Genomic DNA, 27842 nt, shown 5'->3' on the forward strand with positions numbered 1-27842 from the left:
TATGGATGGAGATTGTGCTGTGTGGGTGCTGTAAGGGCAAGCTCCTGGGCAGGGGTGGCTCTAGGTTTTCTGCCGCCCCAAGCAAAAATTTGTCCCCCCAAGCTCCGAGAGCGCAACTGCCCAAGCAAAAAAAAAAAAGAAAAAAAATGGCCGGAATGCCGCCCCTGGAATTGTGCTGCCCCAAGCACATGCTTGCTTTGCTGGTGCCTTGACCTGGTCCTGCTCCTGGGGTGTATGTCTCTGTTCCCCTTCTTCTGCCTAGTCCTCCAAAGATCCTGGAGAGGGGTCTCCCCCAACTGTGGCCATCAGAGAAAGGCCACACACTTCCAAAAAGTTGTCCCTCAAAGCAATGCCAGGCTCTTGTTGAGCAGCCCCCCAACGTTTGCCCCAGGCCATATCTCAGAGTCGGTGTCCAGTCCTTTCCCAGCTGCTCCCTGAGCCTTGTGTCCTCCAGCCAAGGTTGCTGGGATATACTCTCTGGGGGGACCCTCCGAGGTGGGGCAGAAGGCAGCTGCCCTGTTGCTGAGCAGGGTTTGGCTCAGGAAGCTCCAGGGGATGCTCTGGCTGCCAGGCCTTCTAGGAGTGAAGGTCAAGAGGCTGGTTCTGAGCAGTGCGATGGGGCTGGCTAATCTAGTCTCTTTGGGAGAGGTCTGCTCAGACCCAATCTGAGCACAAGAGGGACAGGTTTTTTTCAGACCTGACCCGAACCTGACACTTGTAGGGTTGCTAACTCTCCAGGATTGGCCTGGAGTCTCCCGGAATCAGCATTGATCTCCTGATGACTATTGAAAGCAATCAGGGAGGATATTTTAAGAAAATTACATTATGTCATGTTGGGGGAAAAAAATCTCCCGGAATATCTTCAGTCACAGTTGGCAACCCTAGACACGAGTAGCTGGGTCCCGTCAGGTTTGGGCCTGGTTGCCAGTCTCTGCTCTTCAGATCAGCCTGGACCAATGTGTCTGTACTGCACCTGGCACTACAGGGCCCTGGTCCTGACTGCTTGAGCCAACAGCTCCTCATTTATACATCTGGGCCTTGGGGCCTGGTATCCTCAGGGCGTGGGGTTTGACTCTGGAAGATGGTCTTTCCATAAGCCCATCTCACTCCACCTTCGGCGCATGAAGCCAGGTCTGCCTGCTCCAGCTTTTCTCGAGGGGATGCATGTGGTGCGGTGCGGCGCAGGTGGGGGGGCAGGGCAGGGCAGGGCGGGGGAGGTTGTGCTCAGTGAAGGAGTTGGGGATCATTTTGTCCTGTAAAGATTGGGAACATTTTAAAAATCGTCTCAGTGATTTAGGACCCCAAGTGCCATTTTCAAAAGTCAGCTGCACCCACATCCTCAAAGGTATTTAGGCACCTAACATCTATTAAAATCAAAGGGAATTAGGTGTCTAAATACCTCTGAGGATCTGTGCCGCAGGTCCTTGGGGGCATGGGACTTAGCTCCTAGGCGTTAGGTCACTGCTGAGACTTGGACTGAAGTTCCTAAATCACTCCGGTGCTTTTGAATGTGTCCCCCCATTGTATCACAGTCCTTGATTCAGTTAGCTGCTCTCCCTCACACTGCTTGTCATTGGCCTGTCCTCCCAATACCATCACCTTTCTCCCACCTCTCCTCCCCCCCCATTGCTGGGACAGGTCTGACCCTAAATGCAAGAACCCTCAAACTTTTTTAGCTCAAAACAGAGCTGTGAAGGGTGCAATTTGACCTCTGAATTGGGCACAACCAACCCCAAGATCCAAAATCCTCAAAGTTCTGGAGGGAGAGACACTGGGAGCTGGAGCAGCTTGAGTCCTTCTCTGTCAATAGCACCAAATGCATCCGATGAAGTGAGCTGTAGCTCACGAAAGCTTATGCTCTAATAAATTTGTTAGTCTCTAAGGTGCCACAAGTACTCCTTTTCTTTCTGTCAATAGTGTATCCTATTCTGTTCTCTGTTGGTTCTTATACTGCGCCCAACCTCATAGTAGCTGAATGCCTTCCGGTCATGCTTTAAAGCAACATGACTAACATATGCCACATGTTTGTAGGCTCCGTGCTCCTTTCTCAAGGGCTCTAGGGTTCATTGGTAGCTTTTAGCTAAGCAAGAGAGTTACATGTCCAGGGTGCATGCCTGGGAAATGCTAGCCCCAGTCAGTACATTTCAGCACTGTCCTGGTGATGGCATTCTGAATTTGGCATTCAGTTCTAGGCACCTCAGAACCAGAGAGATCTGGAAACATTGGCAGGGAGTCTGAAGGTACAGCTACGTTATAGAAAAAACTCCATGGCACATGGGCTTTAGAGCTGACCACAGCAGGAATGTCTACACTGCTATTTTTAGCCCCATAGCATGAGCCCCACGAGCCCAAGTCAGTTGACCAGGGATCTGAGACTCGCTGTCATGTGGCTTTTTTCCAATGTAAATGGATCCTGAAAAGAGCAGCAACCTGATTAAGTGAATAGTAGAGAGTGAGTCAGGAAGAATAGCCTAGCGGTTAGGGCTGTAGCCTGAGTTGTGGGAGACCTGCATTCAATTCCCTACTCTGCCACAGATTTCTTGTGTGACCTCAAACAAGTCTCCCTGGGCCTCAGTTTCTCCATCTGTAAAATGGCGATCAAAATACTGACTTCCTTGTTAAAGTGCTTTGGGATCTCCTGATGATAACAGCTAGGGATTATTATTCTATACCTCATGGGCTCTGGCCTAATTTGCACTTTGGTAATCCAGAGTAACTCCAACACGGTCAGTGGAAAGCCTTCAGCTTGACATGGGTGTAGCTGGGAGCCGAATTTTGTCCCGGGCATGGACCTGTCATGTTTCAGTCCAGACTATTTTCCTCGTTTTAGCTGTTGATTATTTTTTAAAATATCTATTTACTTAACAGGTTGAGATGAACAGCCCGTCTGGATCAAGGACAGTGTCCCCTGCTAGCGGATTGGTAGCCAATTGCTACCAAGTTCTTAGGGGAGGGAAGGGGGCAGAGTCCTGCAGCTTCCCATTGATCAGTTACCAATGACGGGGGGCTTTCACAATGTATGGTGGCAGGGTAGGGGACACTCACTCTGATAAGGGGGAACTGGGATGTGGATGGCCGCTGCTCTATTCTTCTGCCACCCTGCCTGCTCGGAATGCGTATGCGTGTGTGTCCCAGCTTGAGGGCCGGATGTCAGAGCAGACCCTCGTGACGCGCTGTGTTCCCAGGTATAACAGTTTGCTGGATCACAGTTGTTTCTCTCTAGTGCAAAGTGTGTTACCAAATCAGATGACAAAGGACATTCTGACTGATCCCCCCACGGCTTTGCTTGCACAACTGCTTGGAAAGGGTCCTAGAGAGGAAGACAAGTCTGGCCTATGTTGATATACACTGCGAGGACTGACCCGAGCAGGAAAGATCACCCCCCACCCCCCATCAGTTCAGTCCTGGCCCCAGGGTGCACTGTAGGGTCTAGCAGATGGCCTCAAAGGGACCCCAACCCCACTTTTGGCTGGAGTAGGAAACATGCTGAGCTTTCATAGTTTCATAGTCCAAAAGGGACCATCAGATCATCTCATCTGACCTCCTGTCATTAAGTTTCACCCAGACACTTGTATGCACCCAACCTGAGTGAGACTAAGTACTCGGAAGCAAGGTTTACAGAAACCTCTGGAAGCATTGGGCAGGAGACACTAACACTGCCTGGCTAAAGGAAATAGATCACCTCCCTTGGGGGACTGGGTGGCTTCAATGGACTGGCAAGCCCAGCCTCCCACTTCCATTGGAGGTCACTGGTTTGACTCCAACCCAGCAAAACTAGCTGCCTCAAGCATCCCCACCCCCCCGACTGGTTGTTTGGTGGCAAGTGTGTGCTGAGATGGTGACCTTGCCATGTCGGTCTCCATATCACAAAAGCTGCCGGTGTGGCTCATTGGTGAGTAGCTCCTGGCCCGGCTGTGCTGCGGATCCTGAGTGTCCGCTCCCGCTCAGAGGCAAATTGGTGGCAGGGATAGTTGCCCTGCAACTGCCCGAGTTGTATGTGTCCTCAGAGCTCAGAGGCCTCCCCTCTCCTGGGATGAAATTCTGGCCCTTCTCCGCCTCATGCCAGTCACTCACTTCCTTTTGTGTCTTTCCTGTTTAATTCATTTGACTTGGGAGGCATATTAGATGCTTTGTCCTCCCTCCACCCTGTGATTGGATCCTGACAGCTCAGTTTCTATGCCCCGTTCTGCTCCCAGGACTGCCAGTCACCCCAGCTGGAGGATGCGGCATGTGAAGGCAGATCACAGGACGCGCAGTACCACCATGGGCTGGAGCTGAGCTGTTCCCACAGGGAGGCGATGCCGCTGTGTAATTCTGGCCATAAGGTGCACCAGAGCCCAACCCTGGAGAGGCAGATTGAATAGCCTGGGTACAATGGCTCTTACTCACAAAGCGTGAGCGAGAGAGCCCTGACACTCTGATCTAGACCTGAATCTCCCCAAAATCTGGGTCAGAGCTGGGAGTTTGATCGGGATCCTTCTCTAGTAGAGCTGGACTATAAGAAAGTCAATCATGTGGCTACAGAATGGAGCTAGACAGTAGCAAGCTCTGCACACACATTGCAGAAGCTCTATGGCATGCAGGATGCCCAGATGGACAGTGTACTGCAGAGAGGAGCACAGTATAGACGCCTTGGGGGGGTGGGGGGCGTAGATGGATGTGGTAGCTACTGATCTAGTTCAGATCCATAGATTCTATAGGTTTGAAAGGATCTGATTTTTATTAATAAATATCAGTAAACTTCAATTTCATGGTACACACACACAAACAATCAAAAAATATTTCCATTGATAATAACAGAAATTTACCAATAGGCAAAGTAAGAAAAACAGTGCTTAAGAATGATTTCAAGTTTGATTTAAGGATATTTACTTTATCTATTGTGACATGGGAAGTGACAATTTGTGTTTTAATGGTTAAAAAGCTTTATCTTTCTGAATCTCAGAATCTATTGTCAGTAACTAATTATTGTCTGACTCCGCTGTCATCTGACCCCCATAATTTCCTGTCACTGAAAATTTAAATTGATGAAAATAAAATTTAAAAATGTTTAAAACCTGTAATTTTGAGCAACTGTGAAAACGGAAATAGATACAAATCTGAAAAAAATGTTTACAAATAAACATTGATATTATCAAGTGAAATTTTTTTAAAAAACTGAATTCTTCCAAGCCTATGTGTAATGTAGTATGATGGGGAAGTCTACCTCGCTAAGGATAGCGGAGCCTACCGGACAGCTCACCCCAGTCACATGGTATAGCCCTTTAAGATTTTGGGAGGTTTTGATATAGGCAAAAAAGCTAAGCAATATTGGTGGAGAGGAAGCAGTCCTGGGAATAAGTTGTGCTTGGGAGAAAGTCTGTTATTGTTTTTTCAAAGGTTTGGGACCAGAAGATTTGTAGAGTGAGCAGGGCAAGGCTCCCCCCTCACCCAACAATTTGGGAATGAGCTAGGAGAAGAGGCCTGTATATATTCTGCAGCTTCCCTCAGATCAGAGAGACACCAGCTGGAGAAGGCTGCCTGCTGAGGTTGGAGGCAGGTTGGAGACAAGGAGCAGCTGAAGAAGGATCTGGTTGGAAGCTGCAGCTGGCCTGGGGTAGTGAGCACAGCCCAGCAAGGGGAGCTGTGGGCCTCATGCACCAAGGAGGGACACCCAAGCCCCAAGAAGGGTGTTAGGACCCCTGGGCCTAAAGTAGAGCCTTTTGCGGAAGCTGTATGAGCTCAGTGAATTAGGCTTCTGGAGAAGGGAAATAGTGGTTAGAGTCTTTGAACCCCAGTAGAAGGTGTGGAGGGAAGTGTGCCTGCAGGGCCTTTCCTGGTCAGCGGACGGTGCTACTGGCAGGCATGGCCTATGACATTGAGCTAGGCAGATGAAATGACAGCTCTCCCTATAGTCAGGCCCCTCCATGGGATTGGTATTATCTAACAGAGAGATGCTGCCCCCCTATGTAGCCATAGGTCTCCGGATGGCTACATTCCACCTGGGTGAGGAGATTGCCAGCCACTAGGGCAGGCTGACAACTACAGAACTTTCCCAGGAGCTGGACCCAGACTGTGAAACTCACTGCAACAAGGGAGAAGAGCTCATGGGCCTCAAAGTGCTCAGAACTAAATGCAAAGCTCATTTCCTTCACAGCCCTGATTGAGCTCCCCTGCTGGAGACTCGTCAGGCTGCTGTGTTTGGACAGGTGTGAAGGGTAACAAGAAGGGAGGGTTTCTACAGGTATGTTAGCAACAAGAAAAAGGTCAGGGAAAGTGTGGGACCCTTAACGAATGGGGGCGGCAACCTATTGACCGATGTTGCGGAAAAAGCCAAAGTACTCAAGGCTTTTTTTGCCTCGGTCTTTACAGACAAGGTCAGCTCCCAGATTGCTGCACAGGCAGCACAGCATGGGGAGGAGGTGAGCAGCCCTCAGTGGTGAAAGAACAGATTAAGGACTATTTAGAAAAGCTGGACATGCACAAGTCCCTGGGGCCGGACCTAATGCATCCGAGGGTGCTGAGGAAGTTAGTGGATGTGACTGCAGAGCCATTGGCCATTATCTTTGAAAACTCGTGGCGATCGGGGGAGGTCCCGGACAAATGGAGAAAGGCTAATGTAGTGCCCATCTTTAAAAAAGGGAGAGAGGAGGATCCAGGGAACTACAGGCCAATCAGCTTCACCTCAGTCCCTGGAAAAATCATGGAGCAGGTCCTCAAGGAAACCATTCTGAAGCACTTGGAGGAGAGTAAGGTCGTCAGGAACAGTCAACATGAATTCACCAAGGGCAAGTCATGACCAAGATCAACCTGATTGCCTTCTATGAGGAGATAAGTGGCTTTGTGGATATGGGGAAAGCAGTGGACATGATATATCTTGACTTTAGGGAAGCTTTTGGTACTATCTTCTGCGGTATTCTTGCCAGCAAGTTAAAAAAGTATGGATTGGATGAATGGACTATAAGGTGGACAGAAAGCTGGCTAGATTGTCGGGCTCAGCGGGTAGTGATCAATGGCTAGATGTCTAGTTGGCAGCTGGTATCAAGCGGAGTGCCCCAAGGGTCGGTCCTGGGGCCAGTCTTGTTCAACATCTTGATTAATAATCTGGATGATGGGATAGTCTTGCACTCTCAGCAACTTTGTGTATGACACTAAGCTGTGGGGAGAGGTAGATACACTGGAAGGTAGGGAGAGGATCCAGAGTGAGCTAGACAAATTGGACGATTGGGCTAAAAGAAATCTGATGAGGTTCAACAAGGACAAGTGCAGACTTCTGCACTTAGGACGGAAGAATCCCATGCACTGCTATAGGCTGGGGACCGACTGGCTAAGTGGCAGTTCTGCAAAAAAAAAAGACCTGAGGATTACAGTGAACGAGAAGCTGGATATGAGTCAACAGTGTGTCCTTGTTGCCAAGAAGGCTAACAGCATATTGGGCTGCATTAGTAGAGGCATTGCCAGCAGATCGAGGGACGTGATTATTCCCCTCTATTCGGCACTGGTGAGGCCACATCTGGAGTATTGCATCCAGTTTAGGGCCCCCCCCCAGAACGAATGTGAACAAATTGGAGAGAGTCCAGTGAAGGGCAACGAAGATGATTAGGGGGCTGGGGCACATGACTTACGAAGAGAGGCTGAGGGAACTGGGCTTATTTAGTCTGCACAAGAGAAGAGTGAGGGGGGATTTGATAGCAGCCTTCAGCTACCTGAAGGGGGGTTCCAAAGAGGATGGAGCTAGGCTGTTTTCAGTGGTGGCAGATGACAGAACAAGGAGCAATGACCTCAAGTTGCAGTGGAGGAGGTCTAGGTTGGATATTAGGAAACACTATTTCACCAGGAGGGTGGTGAAGCAGTGGAATGCGTTACCTAGGGAGGTGGTGGAATCTCCATCCTTAGAGGTTTTTAAGGTCAGGCTTGACAAAGCCCTGGCTGGGATGATTTAGTTGGGGATTGGCCCTGCTTTGAGCAGGGGGTTGGACTAGATGTCCTCCTGAGGTCTCTTCCAACCCTCATCTTCTATGATTCTATGATGCCAACATTGAATCTATGTGATTTTAGCTCCTCTTCTAGGTAAGCTCTAGGCACTCTCTTTCTTTGGCCTTTAGGCTCACTCCTGGGCATGGACTCTCTGATACTCCTTTCAAAAGTGGGACCCTCAGTCCAGCTGCACAGGACCAGTGCTGAGCCCCCAGTAGTTTAAGCATGTCTATTCACTGAGCTCTATCCAGGTGACCAGTCAGTTTATAGCTTAACCTTTCAGGGACACATGACAGTTGAAGAAAATAACGTACAGACTTTGCAAAGGGATTTCTAAAACAATTGCTCTTTACTTTAGACTGCACAAGAGATCTACAGATCTAGGCAAAACAGTAAGCATCTGTGTATGCCATCCCTACCTCAGTTTCCTCACCACTTGTGAGCCTTCTTTGGGATTTGGATCAAGGTCCATTCAGGGTTCCATGTCCACTCACTCCTTCAGCTCATGGCTTTTCCTCGGAACAGGAAGTCCCTCTCAAAATCTGACCCCCACAGACAGCTACAGCTAATCTAGCAGTCACACAGTTCCATCTCGCTCATGCTTTTGTCCCGAGTCTCTCAGTGTCAGAGTTTTTAAGCATCGTTCCCCCTTTTGGGATTTTTCATATCTTCAAATCCTACTCCTTCTGCAGACAAGCTGGGTTCTTCCCATGGGTCTACTAGGGCCAGACCTAGTCAGTGACTGATGGTCTTTTAACTTTCATAGGCAGACACTGAGGTGCCACTCCCTGTCTCCGTAGCACAAGAAGTGTCTCTGGAAAGAAGTTAACTCCTTGAAACCAAGTAGGTAGCAATGCAACAGCAAGCAGGTAAAGTGAGTCCCACAGTTTTCATAAAATAATACTGAAATTTCCCATGTTCTCCATAGATACCTTCTGTGTGCAAGTATGACTCTTACATGCATCTGCTATTGAATGATTCTTTGAGAGGAGACCATCACCCCAGCACAGGCTGAAAATGAATAATGTCACGCTGCAAGGTGCTAGCGGCTGCCCTCAGTGAAGGGGTTTGGGTCCGAAAATAATCACAGACCTCTTTAAAGCCAATAGCTTTGCCAGGCACTGTCTTTTAGGCTCAACAGAAGGCAAGGCGCTATCAAACCCTTTTATGTAGTAAAAGCAGCTGCAGATTCTGAGGGTGATTCCCCAAAGCAGGCAGGTCAAAGCTGAGTCCTGTGTTCCTTTGGTTGCAGGGGCTAGGAGGTTAGTTGCAGGCTGTGCATGCTGGAGATTGGAAGTCAGGAGAAGGAGCTGTGAGTGTGATCTTGGGAGGAAGCAGAGATAGAGCTTCTTGGGTCCAGAGCTCGCTGGAGAGGCCGACATGGGGATTTCTGAGCAAGGACATTGCTGTTGTGCGTTGCTCCTGTGTTCAGGGTAAAAGGACTGTGCCCATTCTTCATTAAAAACAAAACAAACCCTAAGATTACAAGGAGAAGAGCCCTGACCTGCCTCACTGGTACAAGGATGGGCAACAAGGATATAAAAAAATCCCAAAAGCTGACGTATGAAAGGGCAGCCTAAGAGCGAGAGACCCTGCTAGAGTCCTGGGCATACCCTGCTGAGCTGCTCAGACACCGTTAAAAATAAAAAGGAAATGGAGGCCAATTTCCACCTGGCAATAGGCAGGGAGGGGAGACTCAAGGCAGCGCTGATGCTGTCCAACTGTAAAGTGGAGTATGCAGCACGCCCATCATTGCAAATGCAGATTTCCTTGGATGGGCACAGGAGAGTAGCTTTAGTGACATTTCAGTAGCTCCTCGAGGGCTACCAGTGAGATCATCTCCCTGCTGTATTAGATGAGGCACAGACCTGTAGTGACTGGTGGTGCTGCACCGAACAGCTCACAGTGTAAGCAGACAAGACAGACAGACAGTGGAGAGGCTGAAGGACTTGCCTGAGGTCAGAGCTAAGAATAGTTTTCCTTGAATTCTAGTCCAGGGCCCTAGCCGGTGCTCAATGCTCCTTCTGTAATTGTTCCCCATTGGCGCTCCCTATTGGAGTAACCCAAGGGATAGTCTGGATAACCTCTGGATAGTCTTCTATTACCTGAGTTCTCAATGGGGGGGTCACACACAGATGTCAAGGAACTGTGCCCACCCTGCCTCTCTTCTAATGGGAGGAGGTCCCTGGTATGGAAAAGGCTGAGAGCCACTGCCCTGTATAGACTCATAGATATTAAGGTCAGAAGGGACCATTATGATCATCTAGTCTGACCTCCTGCACATTGCAGGCCACAGAATCTCACCCACCCACTCCTGCAATAAACCTCTCACCTATGTCTGAGCTACTGAAGTCCTCAAATCATGGTTGCAGATCCACTTGATACACTCATGTATTGATCCCAAGTCACAGGGCCATCTCCCTACCTCCTTTCACTTGTTGTAGACGATAAAGGGTCATATGCGGGGATCATGGCGCCCCTCAAAGGTTGGCCAGAGAGATAAAAGAACTGCCGTTACCTCAAACAGTTAGAGGTTTCCTTTAGCTCAGAGAGGCCTGTGTTGTAGGAGCCAAAGCACCATGGTTCTGGTCCTGACCCCCATGTGCATGCAATTGCTATAATAACTGCATCTGCTGCATGGAGTCACTACAATGCCACATAATTGTACACACAAAGTTGCACTGATCTCCAGCTTAAAAGTGCAGCAGGGTTCTTAGCTGTCCCGGCCTTCTTTTCCCTTCTCTGCTGGTGCTCAGAGAAGCTCTTGAATCTCAAAGGAAACTTTTAAAGCATCTCAACTGACCAGAGTGATTCCCCACTCTCACCAGGAGGAAAACATTGTCACCGTGGGAATGCTGAGCATTACTCATCAGCTGAGATCAGGGCCCCATTGCACCAGGGGCTGAAAATGTGTGGAAAGAGACCAAGGGCTTAATAATGAATAAGACAGGACAGATGAAGGACAAGATTATTAGCCCCATTTTACAGATGGGAACTGAGGCACAGGGACTGGCCCGAAGGGAGGCTGTGAAAGGGAGTGAACTCACATTCTCAGTCCAATGTCTTAGCCACTAGACCATCCTTCTCCTCTGCCATTGCATTTAGCAGAAAGGTTAATGTCTGCATATTCCCGTAAATCACTTCCCAGTCCCCAGGCATCAACCCAGCAGAACTGTCTATGAGCAGACCCTTCAGGAGGTTTTGCTTGGGACCAAGCCCCGCTCTCTCTGGCCCTGATCTGCCATCTCTCTGTGAAGACAACCCCCACTGGGCACATGTATGATGCACAGTCTATCGGCTTGGGCATGCAGAGCCAGCCTGCAGACTGCACGGGGGCAGCGAGCGCATGGCATGGGCTCTGACGTTTTTCCCCTCTGGTGCACACACAGCCCTGGCTCCCCCAGCCATCTGCAGCCCCCTGGCAGACTCCCCTCCAGCTGAGGTTGGCAGCACGTGCTGCTCTCGGGACTCCTCCAGAGCCAGTCTGCTCTGGCGTCTGTCCTCCCCACCCCCCAGCACCTGGTCTGGGAGAATCTGGAAAATTACATAGCCAAGGCTCTTGCGCAGGGGCAGCTTGTTCAGTCACAAGGTCTCCTCCTTTCCTGCACTCCCCGTCTGCCCATGCTCCAGCTCCATTGTCTAAACATTAACTAGCCATATCTGCGGGTCATATCTGGGACCTGGCATCCCGGCCGGGCATTTGGCTGCAGGTCCAGTTTGGTGTATGACCTGTCCTGGCGAGGATCCTATCTTCACTGGGGGCCCTCCAAGGGCTAGCATTGCTCCCTCTCCCCAGTGTGTTTCAGAGGTGGTCATGCAGTGTCTCTGCATGGGGAGCCATCTGATTGCATCACACTGGGAGGACAGGATGGCATCACCAGGCCCCATGGGTCACATGCAAATAGCACAAGCGGGAACACGTGTCCTCTCTCACCCTTCCTGGAGTCAGCTCCTGGCTTACGACTTTGCAGAGCCCCTCCCCTATCCCCAGGCAACACCCATCAGTGTCCTAAAAGGAAGCAGACACAGTGGTTGCAAGGGTAGCTCCTCCAGTGCAGGTCTTTTCTCCTGCTCTAGAGGCTGATCCATGGAAGATGATAAGAGTCTACTACAGCTGCCAGCTATCGGAGCTGTTCCTGTCGCTCATGCTTTTAGGGGCATAGGTCCGGGGTTCAAACCCCATTCTCAGTGCCCAAGGGCAGCGAGTTATATCTCCACGTGGTACCTTAGTACCAGCAATATTCAGAGCCCAGGGGCCCAGCTCCACCAATATTTGGGGCCGGGTGTCCCCACCTGCTGCCCCCCCCCACGCCTCCCCCGGTCCCCTCTTGCTGCGCCCGGCCCCCCATGCGCTTCCCCGGGCCCTGGAGCAGAGAGTCCCTGCCTCTGCCTCTTCTGTGCAGCTCCATGCTGCCTCCCTGCAGCAACTGCTGCCGCAGGGTCCAAGTGCCCCCCATCTCCCCTGTCAGGGCACACTGACTGAGCCTACCCTTCCACCTCAGACCCTTCCCTTTTCCGGCGGGACCCTCCACCAGCAGTCACCGCTCCTGCCCCATGCTGGGCAAGGAGGCACCCCATCCCTCACCTCCAGTGAGGCTACAGTCAGGGGCAACCACAGGGGAGGAGGTGCACACAGCACCCCCCTGTGGGGGAGGTGAGGGAGATTCATGGACCTGAGAGGGGCCTGAGGAGCACATGCAGTGACAGTGGTGGGGGTGAGTATGCTGGTGGGGGTGAGTGTGCTGCTGGGGGTGCGGGAAAGGGGGGTTCCTCCCCCAGAGCTCACTACTGCTGGCAGAGAAAGGGCTGGGGGGAGTCCTCCTCTCTGGCCCCTGTCCCGGAGCAGCCTGCCTGCACCCCAAGTTCATCCCCAGCCCTGCCCCACCCCAGAGCCCACACCCCCAGCCAGAGCTTTCACCCCCCCCCCACACCCTCAACCCTAGCCCCTCCAACACCCCAAACACCTTATCCCCAGTCCCAGCCAGAGCCCTCACACCCCAACCCTCTGCCCTAGCCCTGAGCTCTGCGCCAACCTCCCTGTGCTTACACACATAACCATCTTACCCCACTTTGTGAGATGCCCTGAATGGCCGTGTTCATAGAATCATAGAATATCAGGGTTGGAAGGGACCCCAGAAGGTCATCTAGTCCAACCCCCTGCTCAAAGCAGGACCAAGTCCCAGTTAAATCATCCCAGCCAGGGCTTTGTCAAGCCTGACCTTAAAAACCTCTAAGGAAGGAGATTCTACCACCTCCCTAGGTAACGCTAGGGAGTGTTGTGACAGTCTGTTCCAGGCTTGTGTCAGGGAGCAGGGTGAGACGGTAAATTTCATTATTCTGTCCCTCATGTGATGGATTAATTCAGCTCCATGTGACACAGCCTGGGCAAGCTGGGGAAAAACAGCCCCTTTGGCTCTCAGGGCTAAAGGATTTGACACCCAAGAATGGGGGAAGGGAGAGAGAGGTGAGCCTCACCCCTCAAATGGTGTCAACCTGGGGAGCGGACTGACTGTTCAGGGGGGACCCTGCTGATGTGCATTAATAGGCTATTAATGCACTTTGAGCCAGCCCTGTTTCAAACAGGACACGATCAAAGCGCTCTGATGAACTGTTAAGGTGCATCAGCCTGGTGCATATGGACAGTTAGATCCTGGCAGGCTAGAGGGGATCGAATCATATCCGGGCTTGCTGCAGTCTTAACTGTTCGCGTAGATAAGCCTGCAAGCTCCAGCAATTATGTGTTCAAGTATCAGAGGGGTAGCCATGTTAGTCTGGATCCACAAAAACAACGAGAGTCTGGCAGCACCTTAAAAACTAACGGATTTATTTGGCCATAAGCTTTCATGGGTAAAAAACCCACTTCTTCAGTCTCCAGGCCTCTGAATGCATCTCCAGGCATTTTTTTACCCACAAAAAACTTATGCCCAAATAAATCCATTAGGCTTTAAGGTGCCACCGGACTCCTTAATGATACATTGTTCACTAATAAAAATAACACAACAGGAGAAGCACAGTGCAGGTAATGCCTCATGCCTGGCATGCTACTGTAACCCTTAAGTCTGCCCCCTGGGAGACCAAACAGCCAACCCTGTGCTCTACAGAAGCAGGAAATGAAAGGAGGCAATACATGAGGCATCAGCATCTCCCATCACTGTTTGGCCCTGCTGGGCTAGTGGGTTCAGTAAAGCAGGCAGAGACAATTCAAAGCCAGCAGAGGCTCATGGTGACTGTAGATAGACCTCCCTTTGTCCTGGCTCAGTTGGTGGGACCAGTCTCCCCTCACCCAATCTCAGCCCCCACAGGGAAAATCTCATGGGCCACCGTCGTTGGGTAAACGGCCTAGTTCCAGTGAAAACTTTAAACTAGGTTCCCCGGGGGAAGGAGACCAAAGGCCTGAGGTAAGTGGGGACGTGGGATACCGGGAGGAAGCACAAGCAGCAGAACGTGAAAGGGGAGGGCTCCTGCCTCATACTAAGAAAGCAGGACAAACAGCAAGTTATCTCAAGTGCCTATACACAAATGCAAGAAGCCTAGGAAACAAGCAGGGGGAACTGAAAGTCCTGACATAGTCAAGGAATTATGATGTGATTGGAATAACACAGACTTGGTGGGATAACTCACATGACTGGAGTACTGTCATGGATGGATATAAACTGTTCAGGAAGGACAGGCATGGCAGAAAAGGTGGGGGAGTTGCATTGTATGTAAGAGAGCAGTATGACTGCTCAGAGCTCTGGTATGAAACTGCAGAAAAACCCGAGTGTCTCTGAATTAAGTTTGGAAGCATGAGCAACAAGGGTGATGGTGTGGTGGGAGTCTGCTATAGACCACCAGACCAGGGGGATGAGGCTTTCTTCCAGCAACTAATGGAAGTTACTAGATCACAGGCTCTGGTTCTCATGGGAGACTTCAATCACCCTGATATCTGCTGGGAGAGCAATACAGCGGTGCACAGACAATCCTGGAAGTTTTTGGAAAGTGTAGGGGACAATTTCCTGGTACTAGTGCTGGAGGAACCAACTAGGGGCAGAGCTCTTCTTGACCTGCTGCTCACAAACGGAAGAAGTAGTCGGGGAAGCAGAAGTGGATGGGAACCTGGGAGGCAGTGACAATGAGATGGTCGAGTTCAAGATCCTGACACAGGGAAGAAAGGAGAGCAGCGGAATATGGACACTGGAAAAGCAGACTTTGACAACCTCAGGGAACTGATGGGCAGGATCCCCTGGGAGAATAACATGAGGGGGAAAGGAGTCCAGGAGAGCTGGCTGTACTTTAAAGAATCCAGGGACAAACCATCCCAATGTGTAGAAAGAATAGTAAATACGGCAGGCGACCAGCTTGGCTTAACAGTGAAATCCTTGCTGATCTTGAACACGAAAAAGCAGCTTACAAGAAGTGGAAGATTGGACAAATGACCAGGGAAGAGTATAAAAATATTGCTCGGGCATGCAGGAATGAAATCAGGAAGGCCAAATCACACTTGGAGTTGCAGCTAGCAAGAAATGTTAAGAGTAACAAGAAGGGTTTCCTTCAGGTATGTTAGCAACAAGAAGAAAGTCAAGGAAGTGTGGGCCCCTTACTAAATGAGGGAGGCAACCTAGTGACAGAGAATGTGGAAAAAGCTAAATGTACTCAATGCTTTTTTCCCCTCTGTCTTCACGAACAAGGTCAACTCCCAGACTGCTGCACTGGGCAGCACAGCATGGGGAGGAGGTGACCAGCCCTCTGTGAAGAAAGAAGTGGTTCGGGACTATTTAGAAAAGCTGGATGAGCACAAGTCCATGGGGCCGGCTGTGCTGCATCCGAGAGTGCTAAAGGAGTTGGCGAATGTGATTGTAGGGCCATTGGCCATTATCTTTGAAAACTCATGGCAATCAGGGGAGGTCCCAGATGACTGGAAAAAGGCTAATGTAGTGCCCATCTTTAAAAAAGGGAAGAAAGAGGATCCTGGAAACTACAGGCCAGTCAGCCTCACCTCAGTCCCTAGAAAAATCATGGAGCAGGTCCTCAAGGAATCAATTCTGAAGCACTTAGAGGAGAGGAAAGTGATCAGGAACAGTCAGCATGGATTCACCAAGGGCAAGTCATGCCTGACTAATCTAATTGCCTTCTATGACAAGATAACTGGCTCTGTGGATGAGGGGAAAGCAGTGGACGTGTTGTTCCTTGACTTTAGCAAAGCTTTTGACACGGTCTCCCACAGTATTCTTGCCAGCAAGTTAAAGTAGTATGGCCTGGATGAATGGACTATAAGGTGGATAGAAAGCTGGCTAGATTGTTGGACTCAATGGGTAGTGATCAATGGATCCATGTCTAGTTTCCAGCTGGTATCAAGTGGAGTGCCTCAAGGGTCAGTCCTGGGGCCGGTTTTGTTCAATATCTTCATTAATGATCTGGAGGATGGTATGGATTGCACCCTCAGCAAGTTTGCAGATGACACTAAACTGGAAGGAGAGGTAGATATGCTGGAGGGTAGGGATAGGATACAGAGGGCCCTAGACAAATTAGAGGATTGGGCCAAAATAAATCTGATGAGGTTCAACAAGGACAAGTACAGAGTCCTGCACTTAGGACGGAAGAATCCCATGCTACGCTATAGACTAGGGACCAAATGGCTAGGTGGCAGTTCTGCAGAAAAAGGACCTAGGGCTTACAGTGGACAAGAAGCTGGATATGAGACAACAGTGTGCCGTTGTTGCCAAGAAGGCCAATGGCATTTTGGGATGTATAAGTAGGGGCATTGCCAGCAGATCGAGGGATGTGATCGTCCCCCTGTATTCGACATTGGTGAGGCCTCATCTGGAGTACTGTGTCCAGTTTTGCGCCCCACACTACATGAAGGATGTGAAAAAATTGGAAAATGTCCAGCAGAGGGCAACAAAAATGATTAGGGAACTAGAACACATGACTTATGAGGAGAGACTGAGGGAACTGGGATTGTTTAGTCTGCGGAAGAGAAAAATGAGGGGGGATTTGATAGCTGCTTTCAACTACCTGAAAGGGGGTTCCAAAGAGGATGGATCTAGACTGTTCTCAGTGGTAGCAGATGACAGAATGAGGAGTAATGGTCTCAAGTTGCAATGGGGGAGGTTTAGATTGGATATTAGGAAAAAAATTTTCACTAGGAGGGTGATAAAACACTAGAATGTGTTACCTAGGGAGGTGGTGGAATCTTCCTCCTTAGAAGTTTTTAAGGTCAGGCTTGACAAAGCCCTGGCTGGGATGATTTAGTTGGGGATTGGTCCTGCTTTGAGCAGGGGGTTGGACTAGATGACCTCCTGAGGTCCCTTCCCAATCCTGATATTCTATGATTCTAAATCCATCTATCCCAGCTTGGGATCTGGTCTCTTTCGGCCAATCTCCTGAGGTGAAGATTTGGCCCTTCAATGCTGGTTGCTGTGGATAGCTAATCCAAGCTGATTGCTCTATTTTTTTTTTTCTCTTCTTATTAGCAGCATGGGTTATTTTTTTGTCTTCTCCTCCCTAGGCAACTCTGACATGTCTCTGGAGAGAACGCTATGTGATTGCTCCAAGGTCACAGACTCATCACATGCCCTGAGCGATTGTAGGAAACAAAACCATCCAAAACTGTTAGAGTCAGCGCAACGAATCACAGGCCAGGCTCAGCCAGTGTAAATCAGGCTGATGCCACTGATTCCAGTGGAGATTACCTGTGGGATTCCAGTGGTGCTGTAGCCAATTCACAGCAGCTGGGGATCTGGCCTGTTGACTCCATTGGAGCAAACCTGAGTGACACCAGTGGACATCTGGCCCTGGCTGATTCACACTAGCTAGGGATCTGGCCTATTGACTTCAGTGAAGCTGCACCAATGTACATCCCCTAGGGATTTGGCCCATTGTGTCAATGAAAACAACGAGACGATGCTAGAAAAATGTTTCTCCTTGTGCCAGTGGGAGTTTCTACCTATCCATCTGCCAACATCTTGGGACTGAAAAAAAAAAAAAAATCAGGAGATTTTTAATATGCCTCACACCAAACAGCTTTGCCTCAGGTTACACAAATGTCCATGAAGTTCTGCCTGGTGGAGCAGAAGGCTCTCAGCTCCTCCCAACACTGCAAAAAGCCAATTAACTCAGCCTTCCCTAGCTCCCCATCAGTTAACGATGCACCCTTGTTTAAGAGCCATGGGCTGGTAACCATTAGTAGAGGGGAGGAGTGGCTCCTCCCTATAACACTAGCTGTGACAGTGAAAGGGTGAAACCACCCCTATTAAGCAGGAAAGAAGGGCTGGATTGACTGGTCAGAGCTGAGGAGGGCTGCCTGCTGAGGGGCTATAGACTGTGAGGCAACAGGACAGACTGGTAGGAAGGGCTGTGCCCAGCCAAAACCTGGGGTGGATGAGTGGACTTTGATTTAAACCTGGAAGGGAGGAATTTTGTGGCTTAGCCAGAGGGTGATGACCCTTCCTATGAGCCCTAGAGCTACCTACAAGCCTGTGAACCCTGCCTCAGATGAGAGGCAGAGGCCCCACTGTAACGATGCTGCCTTTGGTTGGACACTTCTGAGTGTATCATTTAAGGACAAATTGCTTAGAGCAGGGCAGTTACTGTCCAAGGTTTATTCGTAAAAAGAAATATAGAGGAGAGCTAGAACCGTTAAATAGAATCAATTACATACAGTAATGGCAAAGTTCTTGGTTCAGGCTTGTAGCAGGGATGGAATAAACTGCAGGTTCAAATCACATCTCTGGAGTACATCCACAACTGTGATGGGTCATTCAGTCCTTTGTTCAGAACTTCTGTTTGTAGCAAGGTCAGAAGCAGGATTGAAGACAAGATGGAGGAGATGCAGCTGCCTTTTATAGTCTCTTGCCATGTGGCCTCTGCTTTCTTTGTACCAAAGACAAGCTACCCAGCACATGGCATGGAATTCTGTCCATAGGCATGTCCAGTGGTGAGCTGGAGCTGTTCGCTGGAACTGGTTGTTAAATTTAGAAGCCCTTCTAGAACCGGTTGTCCTGGGACAACCGGCTCTAAAAAAGACTTCTAAATTTAACAATTGGCCAAAAGTGGCACTTTAACTCTGGGGCTGGAGCACCCACGGGGAAAATTTGGTGGGTGCAAAGCACCCACTGGCATCTCCCCACCCCACACCCGGCCCCAGCTCACCTCCGCTCTGCTTCTACTCCTGACTTACGCTCTGCTTCTCCACCCCCCACCCTCGCTTCCTGAGAATCAGCTGTTTGTGCGGGAAGCCTGGGTGGGCTGAGAAGCAGGTGGCAGCTTTGTGCTCAGACCCAGGGAGGCGGAGGTGAGCAGGGGTGGGGAAGGGGGTCGAGGAGGGCCGCCCATGCAGCAGCAGGTAACTGGGGGAGGGGGGGGAAGAAGGGGCGTGCAGGTGCACAGGGGAACTGTTCCTCGCCCCAGCTTGCCTCCGCCTCCCTGGGCCTGAGCGCGAAGTCGCCGCCTGCTTCTCAGCCCTCACTGGCTTCCTGCGTGAACAGCTGATTCACAGGAAGCCGGGGATGGGGCAGAGAAGCAGAGCAGGGCGGCGCAGTGCAGCGCGTTAAGGGACGAGGTGGAGGCGGAGCGGAGGTGAGCTGGGGCCAGGTGCGGGGAGGGGAGCTCTGCACCCACCAAATTTTCCCTTTTGATATGATCAGTGGGGGGAGTGGCTGCTCCCCCTGCTGCCCCGCAAGCTTCGCTACCTCCACCCCAGGAGCCAGAGGGACCTGCCAGATGCTTCCCGGGAGCCGCCCCTGGTAAGCACTGCTGGGACTCCCCACCTTGCCCCCCAGGCAGGTCCCTCTGGCTCTTAGGGTTGGGGTGTGGTGGGCACCCACTATGGTGGCCCACGAGACCCACCTGCCTGGTTCTGGGACCAGAGGAGGGGGTGGAGGGGGCAGGGGTTCTGGGGGGCATCAAGGAATGCGGGGGGTTGGATAGAGCAGGGGTGAGTGCAGGCCACCACCCCCTTGTGGGGTGAGGAGGGAACTGGTTGTTAAGATTTTGGCAGCTCATCACTTGGCATGTCCCTGCATGCCTTGCTGAGTCACAAGGTGTATTAAGGATCATTAAGCTCCTATGTGGAGGGGACAGGGGGCTCTGCACTCACAGGCACCACCCCCACAGCTCCCATTGGCTGCGGTTGGGTTCTCTCAATGGATCAGTTGTATAGCTGATGGTCCTTAATGGACCATCAAGCAAGCTAGCCAATGCTGATGCCAAATTGTCTAGGGTGTCACCCAGAAGCATAGCATAAGTTTGAAATACAGAAAGTACAGAGCCAATACTTATAACTTTAAATACAAAAATGATACATGCATACAGATAAATCATAACCAGCAAATCATAACCTTGTTATAGACACCTTACTTGACCTCCTTTGTACAAGATTTGGTGCCACTACAGGATATTGGTTGCAACAATGGTCTATACGGTCACAGTTTGTGTCAACAACATCACACCCACCCTGAGCGAACCTGTAGCAGCAGATAGTGGACCAGGTAAGCCTGTGCGCTCGGCTCTCCCCAGTGCAACATTGCAAGGTAGAAAGGCCAGAAGGTTTGCTGGGGGTAAATCAGTGATGGGGATAGGTCTATGCTGATTTACACCATCTGAAAAACTGGCCTGTAATCATTAATTAACAACTTATTTGGGATGGCTGAAATGATGGATTTTGTAGAAATGGGTGCGTATGATGCCTGTCTGGTTGAGACCAGATGGGGTGAACCAATTTACTCCTATACAGAGAGCCATCAATATAGGACTTAAAGGACGAATTGGCTTTGGGCCAGACAGAGGTAAGTTTCCCCCACATGCCCTGCTGTGAGTGAAGGCACATGCATAGGGCATTCCTCTCTGAGAAGAGCCATGAAGGTATTCGTTAGCACCATTAGCCCTACATCAACATGTGTGTTTAAGACTAGAGTAGCTGCTAGATCAACTGGAAGTAGCAGCTTTCCAATGTAGCCAGGTGAGTCCTTAACAGGACTGCCTTCTCTTGGGTGCAGTGTGAAATGGAGGCATAACTTGAGTTTTGCCCTTAACCCAGCTTCTGTCCACACATGACACCTCTAGTCAGAGTTAAATGGTGTTTTAAACTCAGGCTTGCTAGGATTTCAGGGGAGTGGCCTGAACTCATGTGCTGCTATACTAAAGCTAGTAATGCAACGAGGCTGCAGCTACAGGCTATGGCTGGACTCACACAGCTCGTTAATCCCTGATCCCACAGATGCTGACTTCTGTTTTTGCCTGTGCATGCTTTTGAAGCAGGGGGAGGGGGGCATACTCTGCCAGTTTGGGGGAAGAGTATTTTCAGCATGTTTATACATTTTTCATATTCTAGTTATTGAATATGCATCTGTCATTGGTATCTTAATTTAATTATTCAAATAGTAACAAATGAAAATTACATGATCATGAATTACAGTTTATTAAAATCATTGCACTCACCCAAAAGCTGTCTTCACTAATATCCCCGTTGAAAGATGTTATATCTCACTGTGGCTTACTGGATGAAACTATCAGCCATCTTACTTACATCTAGTTCCCTGGTCTGGTCTTGATGCACATTAAGGACAGCTACATAATTCAGTCGCATCTGTCCCGATGGTGGTATAGTAGTCTAATAATTCTGCCTTCCAGTTTCACTGTGTGCCATGGACATGCTCCTGCCCCCTACTGGTGCCATTGTAAAGTGTTCATTGGAAGTTACTTTGCCTTAAACCAACATCTTTAATAATACTTACCACATTAAAAGTCCACTGTGGCTTGTGGGTGCTGAGCACCCCTTATTTTTTTCAGTGGATGGTTGAGCCCCACAGCACCCATGGAGTCAGCACCTATGGATCCCATCACTGTGTAGCTTCCCAGTCATGCCGCTCAAGCCAGGCTAACTCGAGGGGTGTAATTCCGCCTGGCTGTTGGTAGAAGGTGATGTTGGCAAATGAGTCAGTTCTTGAATTTCCAGGGCAAAACTACCCTGTGTAAAGGCTGCCATGGCCACAGAGGGTCACCAACCCTCCAGAATTGTCCTGGAGTCTCCAGGAATTAAAGATTAAGCCAGGAATGAAAGATTGTGTCATGAAAAAAACTTGCAGGAATACATCCAACTGAAATTGGCAACCCTATTGCCACATGGCAGTGGGAGATGCTATTTCTGGTAAGTCAGATACCGTCTCCCAGGAGAATCTCCCTCTGATAAATTTGTCAGTTTCATGTTTTCTCTGACAAGCTTCTACTATGCTGTACATAGAGGGAATGCTGCGGTACTATGCTGTACATAGAGGGAATGCTGCGGTATTTTCTGTACCTTGGCCTTTAGGACCAGCCTCTTAATGCTTTCTGTAGTGTTGATCTAGACATCATGGTCTAGATGTCTCATTTTATGCTTTTCTCAGTGTTCTGTAAAATTGTCAATAAAATCTATTTGCTTTAAGTCCCTGGTTCTCATCCTTTCCCATAGTGGGCCGCTGCCATTCCCATTAAGACAGAACCTCCCTTTCCCTGAGCAATATGGGACAAGCCGGCCGGTCATGGCCCAGACATATCCTCCAACTCTGGACAAGCTCTACGGTGGTAGAGTTACTTTGTTTTTGGACTTTTGCCACTCTGGCACTTTTCTGAAGTTGAGATGTTTTAAAAATCTACAGAGCCCAGAAGAAGGGAAAGGAAGACAGGGATTAACAGATTCCTAGGTTCCAAAGCCAGGAGGGACCATTGTGATCTCTGGCCTGTGTTCACCAGGAAATCAAGCCCCCCCCCCCCCAGTACTTCTAAAAAAAAAATCTTGGATTTTAAAAGTTGCCAGTGATGAAGAATCCACCACAAACCTTGGTAAATGGTTCCAAGGGTTAATTACACTCCCTGCTAAAAATGTACACCTTATTTCCAGTCTGAATTTGTCTAGCTTCAGCTTCCAGCTATTGGATCATGTTAGATCTTCCTCCACTCGACTGACAAGTTCATTATCCAATATTTGTTCCCCATGGGGATGCTATAAACTGCGATCAAGTCACCCTTAGCCTTCTCTTTGTTAAACTAACTAGACTGAGCTCCCTGAGTCTATCACTGTAGAACAGGTTTTCTGAATCCTTTAATCTTTCTCATGGCTCTTCTTTGAACCCCCATCCAATTTATCAACATCCTTCTTGAATTCTGGGCACTAGAATTGGCACAGGATTTCAGCAGAGGACACACCAGTGCCAAATACAGAGGTAAAATGATCTCTCTGCTCCTACCTGAGATTCCCTTGTTAATGCGTCCCAGGATCACATTAGCTCTCTTGGCCATAGTGTCACACTCGGAGCTCATGTGCAGCTGATTATCCATCACAACCCCCAAGTCTTTTTCAGAGTCCCTGCTTCCCAGGACAGAGTCCCCTGTCCTGCAAGTATGGCCCATGTTCTTAAATATATACATTTTGCTGTATTAAAGCACACACCGTTTGCTTGCACCCACACAATCCAGATCACTCTGTATCTGATGACCTGTTATTTGAGTCATCTGCAAACTTTTACAGTGATTCTAAGTTGAACACCTTATAGAAGCCTAAGTATTTTATGCCAACACTATTACCTTTATCAACCAAACTTGTACTCTGATTGGAAAAAAAAAAAAAAAGATAGTTAGACAGGATCTATTTTCCATAAACCCATGTTGATTGGCATTAATTATATTGCCCTCCTTTAATTCTTTAGGAATCAAGTCTCATATCAGCTGTTCCATTATCTTGCCTAGGAACAATGTCAGACTGACAGGCCTATAATTACCTGGGTCATCCCAATTACTCTTTAAATATTAGCACAATTTTGCTCTTTGCATTTTCTGGATCTTCCCCAGTGTTCTAAGACTTACCGAAAATCAACATTGAAGGTCCAGTGAGCTCCTCCGGCATCTATTTTAAAACTCTTGAATGCAAAGTATTTGGACCTGCTAATTTAAATGCTGATTAAAAATGTCTAACTTTATAGTAGCTGTTTTATATCCTCCTGATATCCTAGTGAAATGGAAAGAGTGTTATCCTATCATCTGTTTCCCCCAAATACAGAACAAATATTTATTTGAAGACTTCTGTCTCTTCTGCATTATAATATGATAATTCTACTATTGCTTATGGTTAGGATTCTTTTTACTACTAATATACTGTGGTAGAGCTCTGACCTTGTCCCCATGGGTCCCACACTTCTAGGCAGTTTATGCTAGCCTCAGTGGCTCACTGCAACCCTCCACATAGCCCTTCTCTCTCTCTAGGGCCAGGGTTAGAGTGTACTGAGCCCTTTTCATCATAAGCCAGCAAGGAGATTGGTGAGAGAACTCCTACAGTCTCTCAGAGTAGCAGCCGTGTTAGTCTGTATTCGCAAAAAGAAAAGGAGTACCCGTGGCACCTTAGAGACTAACAAATTTATTAGAGCATAAGCTTTCGTGAGCTACAGCTCACTTCATTGGATGCATTTGGTGGAAAATGCAGTCTGTTGTCCCTAGGGGCTTATTTCAGAACAATTTAGCCTCCTGTCTGACAGGGCCTATCTTCCCCTCCCAGGAGGTGTTTCTGTAGTAGCAGCTTGGGGAGAACCCAGGCCCATCCTCTACCTTGGGTTCCAGCCCAGGGACCCTAATGGTGGCAGCTGTTAGCAGCCAACTTTTCACTGTCAGAGTTGCTACATTTCCCTGGAACACTTCCCCACAGCTCTCCTGCTTCTCTCTTCTTCACCCTTACCTGAGGACTCCCTTACCCATGGCTTGAGGATGCCTTCATTAACCAGCTATATTTCCTCTCCCTGGCTCTCATCAGCCTGACTAGAGTGAGCCCTTTTATAGTATCAGAAGGGCCTTAATTAGAGTCAGGTGTGCACATTACCTTAATAGAATACCTTAACTCTTTGCAGGTTAATTGGAGTCAGGTGTTCTCATTAGCCTGGAGTAGCCCCTGCTCTGGTCAGTCAGGGAACAGAAAACTGCTAATCCAAGTGGCCTTCTACTACTTTGTTGTACCCAACCGGCCTGGGTCTATCAAAATACATAAAAAGTCCTCCTTCTTATTGTCCTTAACTCTGCTGACCAGAGATTTCTCCTTGTGTCTCTTTGCTTCCCGTATCAATTTTCTACAGTTCCTAACTTACTATCAACTTCCTCTTTTTTCCATTTGCTATATATGTTTATTTTTATATGGTATAGCTGCCTTCACTTTGCCTCTAAATCAGATCTCTCTTTAATCAATACAGCCTTCTTCCTCAGTTGTGGCTTTTGGGGCTTTTAAACAATTCCCATTTATCACTGACATTTTTCTGATTAAATTCTCCCAACTTTCAGCTTTTTGAAATTGACCCCTTTAAAGAACCAAGTTTATAGTTACTGGTCTGGACTTTTTGAACATTTAAAATGTTATCAAATCCTGATCACTTGTACCTTACCAGAACAAGGAGTAATGGTCTCAAGTTGCAGTGGGGGAGGTTTAGGTTGGATATTAGGAAAAACTTTTTCACTAGGAGGGTGGTGAAGCACTGGAATGGGTTACCTAGGGAGGTGGTGAAATCTCCTTCCTTCGAGGTTTTAAGGTCAGGCTTGACAAAGCCTTGGCTGGGATGATTTAGTTGGGGATTGGTACTGCTGAGGTCCCTTCCAACCCTGATATTCTATGATTCTATGATTAACTTTAAATTCTGTGATCAGTTCCTCTTTATCTGTAAAGATGAGGTGTAATAGAGAATACCCCCATGTTGGATGCAACACTTTGAGTTAGGAAATGATCAGATTTTTAGAAATCCCAAGGATGTTTTAGCAGTGGCAGCATGAGCCCTTCAGTGTGTGTCACTAAGATTCAAGTCCCCCATGATCACACTGCTTTTCCCCCTATACATTAAAGATAGGTGCGCATGAAGGCAGTCATTCTGTCCCTTAGTGTGATTTGATGGTCTGTAGCTGTGACGTTATTAATATAACCTGTGACCGTATAGATCATTATTGCAACCACAGTTATATATTTGCAGCAAATATTGTATAAAGGTTGTTGTGTAAGGTGTCTATGGAAAGGTTATGATTTGCTAATTATGATTATGCTATCTGTGTGTGTATATCATTTTTGTAGTTGAAATTATGAATATTGGCTATGTATTTGTATATCAATGTGTTTTGATTCTGAAGTAGCCTTAGTAAAGCATTTGATCAGCTTCTTGAGAGAGGAATGTGCAAATTAAGTGCCCAAGCAAGAAACACTTAATGGACAATGGACCTTGGGAGACTCCAATCCACATAAGAAGTCTTCCTGGGAACGTTCAAGATAGCATGTGGGCAATGGCTGCTGTCTGTAAAGAACTGAGTCATGCATGGACATAAAGAAAAGGAGTACTTGTGGCACCTTAGAGACTAACAAATTTATTAGAGCATAAGCTTTCGTGAGCTTTATTAGTCTCTAAGGTGCCACAAGTACTCTTTTTCTTTTTGTGAATACAGACTAACACGGCTGCTACTCTGAAACCATGCATGGACATGTGATTTGCCCATGTGACTCCAAACTCCATTTTGCTGTAATTTTCCACAGGAAGAACAAAGAGGTGTTCTTACACCTGGAAGAGACGATAAAAGGAAGCTGCCTCATCTCCATCTTGTCTTCAATCCTGCTTCTGACCTCTGGAGGGACTTTGCGACAAACTGAAGCTCTGAACAAAGGATTGAATGACCCATCCCAGCTGTGGATGTACTCCAGAGACTTGATTTGAGCCTGCAGTTTATTGTGTCACTGCTACAAGCCTGAACTAAGAGCTTTGCCATTATTGTATGTAATTGAAATCATTTAACCAATTCTAGCTCTCATCTATATCTTTTTCCTTTTATGAATAAACCTTTAGATTCTAGAGGATTGGCAACAGCATAATTTGTGGGTAAGATCTAACTTGTATATTGACCTGGGTCTGGGGATTGGTCCTTAAGGATTCGGAGAACCTTTTTTCTTTTACTGGAGTATTGGTTTTCATAACTATTTGTCTCCATAACCAGTGGCACTGGTGGTGATACTGGGAAACTGGAGCATCTAAGGGAATTGCTTGTGTGACTTGTAGCCAGTGGGGTAAAACAGAAGTCTTTTCTGTTTGGCGGGTTTGGTTTGCCTTGGTGTGCAAAGGAACCCCAGCCTTAGGTGTAACTGCTCAGGTGCCTGAATTAGCACTCTCAGTTGGGTTCCACCAAAGCTTGTATTGTTACAGTAGCAGACATCAACTAATAGCCCATCTTCTGCTTTATCTGTAAGGACATTGATCCATAAGCATTCAAGATCATTTTCTGCTAAGTGATCAGCGACTGAGAAACAGGTCATGCCATTTTTGACATAATTCTGCTCTCCCACCCCTTTTGCCCACTTGATCCTTCCTAAATAGGCTGTAACCATGAATTGTAAAATTCCAGTCATGGGAATCATCCCACCAGGTTCCAATAATACCAACTAGAGCGAATTTATGCTCATAAATTCCAGTTCCTCTTGTTTGTTACCCAGGCTCCTACCATTTTGTGTCTAAGCAACTAAAGAATTTCTTCTCTGCTTGTCCTTTGGTGTCTCGATTAATTTGTTCTCAACATCACGATTTTGTGCTAAGTGCTCTTATCTTCCCCTTTTTTTTTACCCCTCCCCTTTTGTTATTAGTTTAATGTCCTCCTGTCCCTAAGAAAATGGGTCCCCCTTCTACTGAGGTGGAGGCTGTCATGAATATAAAGGGAAGGGTAACCACCTTTCTGTATACAGTGCTATAAAATCCATCCTGGCCAGAGGCAAAACTCTTTCACCTGTAAAGGGTTAAGAAGCTAAGGTAACTTCGCTGGCACCTGACCCAAAATGATCAATGAGGGGACAAGATACTTTCAAATCTGGAGGGGGACAGGGAACAAAGTGTCTGTCTGTCTGTGTGATGCTTTTGCCAGGAACAGATCAGAAA

At 48.3% G+C, this 27842-nt stretch overlaps 1 long non-coding RNA gene across 1 annotated transcript; it reads left to right on the forward strand.

Moving 5' to 3' along the window:
- The first annotated feature begins 271 nt into the window (after nt 1-271).
- LOC122460945 lies at nt 272-26620 on the forward strand. The gene is made up of 3 exons (XR_006282589.1): nt 272-285; nt 11473-11478; nt 26459-26620. It is a non-coding gene; the product is annotated as an uncharacterized LOC122460945 (long non-coding RNA).
- The last annotated feature ends 1222 nt before the right edge of the window (nt 26621-27842 follow it).

Source organism: Dermochelys coriacea, chromosome 7 (assembly GCF_009764565.3).
Source record: "Dermochelys coriacea isolate rDerCor1 chromosome 7, rDerCor1.pri.v4, whole genome shotgun sequence".
NCBI lineage: Eukaryota > Metazoa > Chordata > Testudines > Dermochelyidae > Dermochelys > Dermochelys coriacea.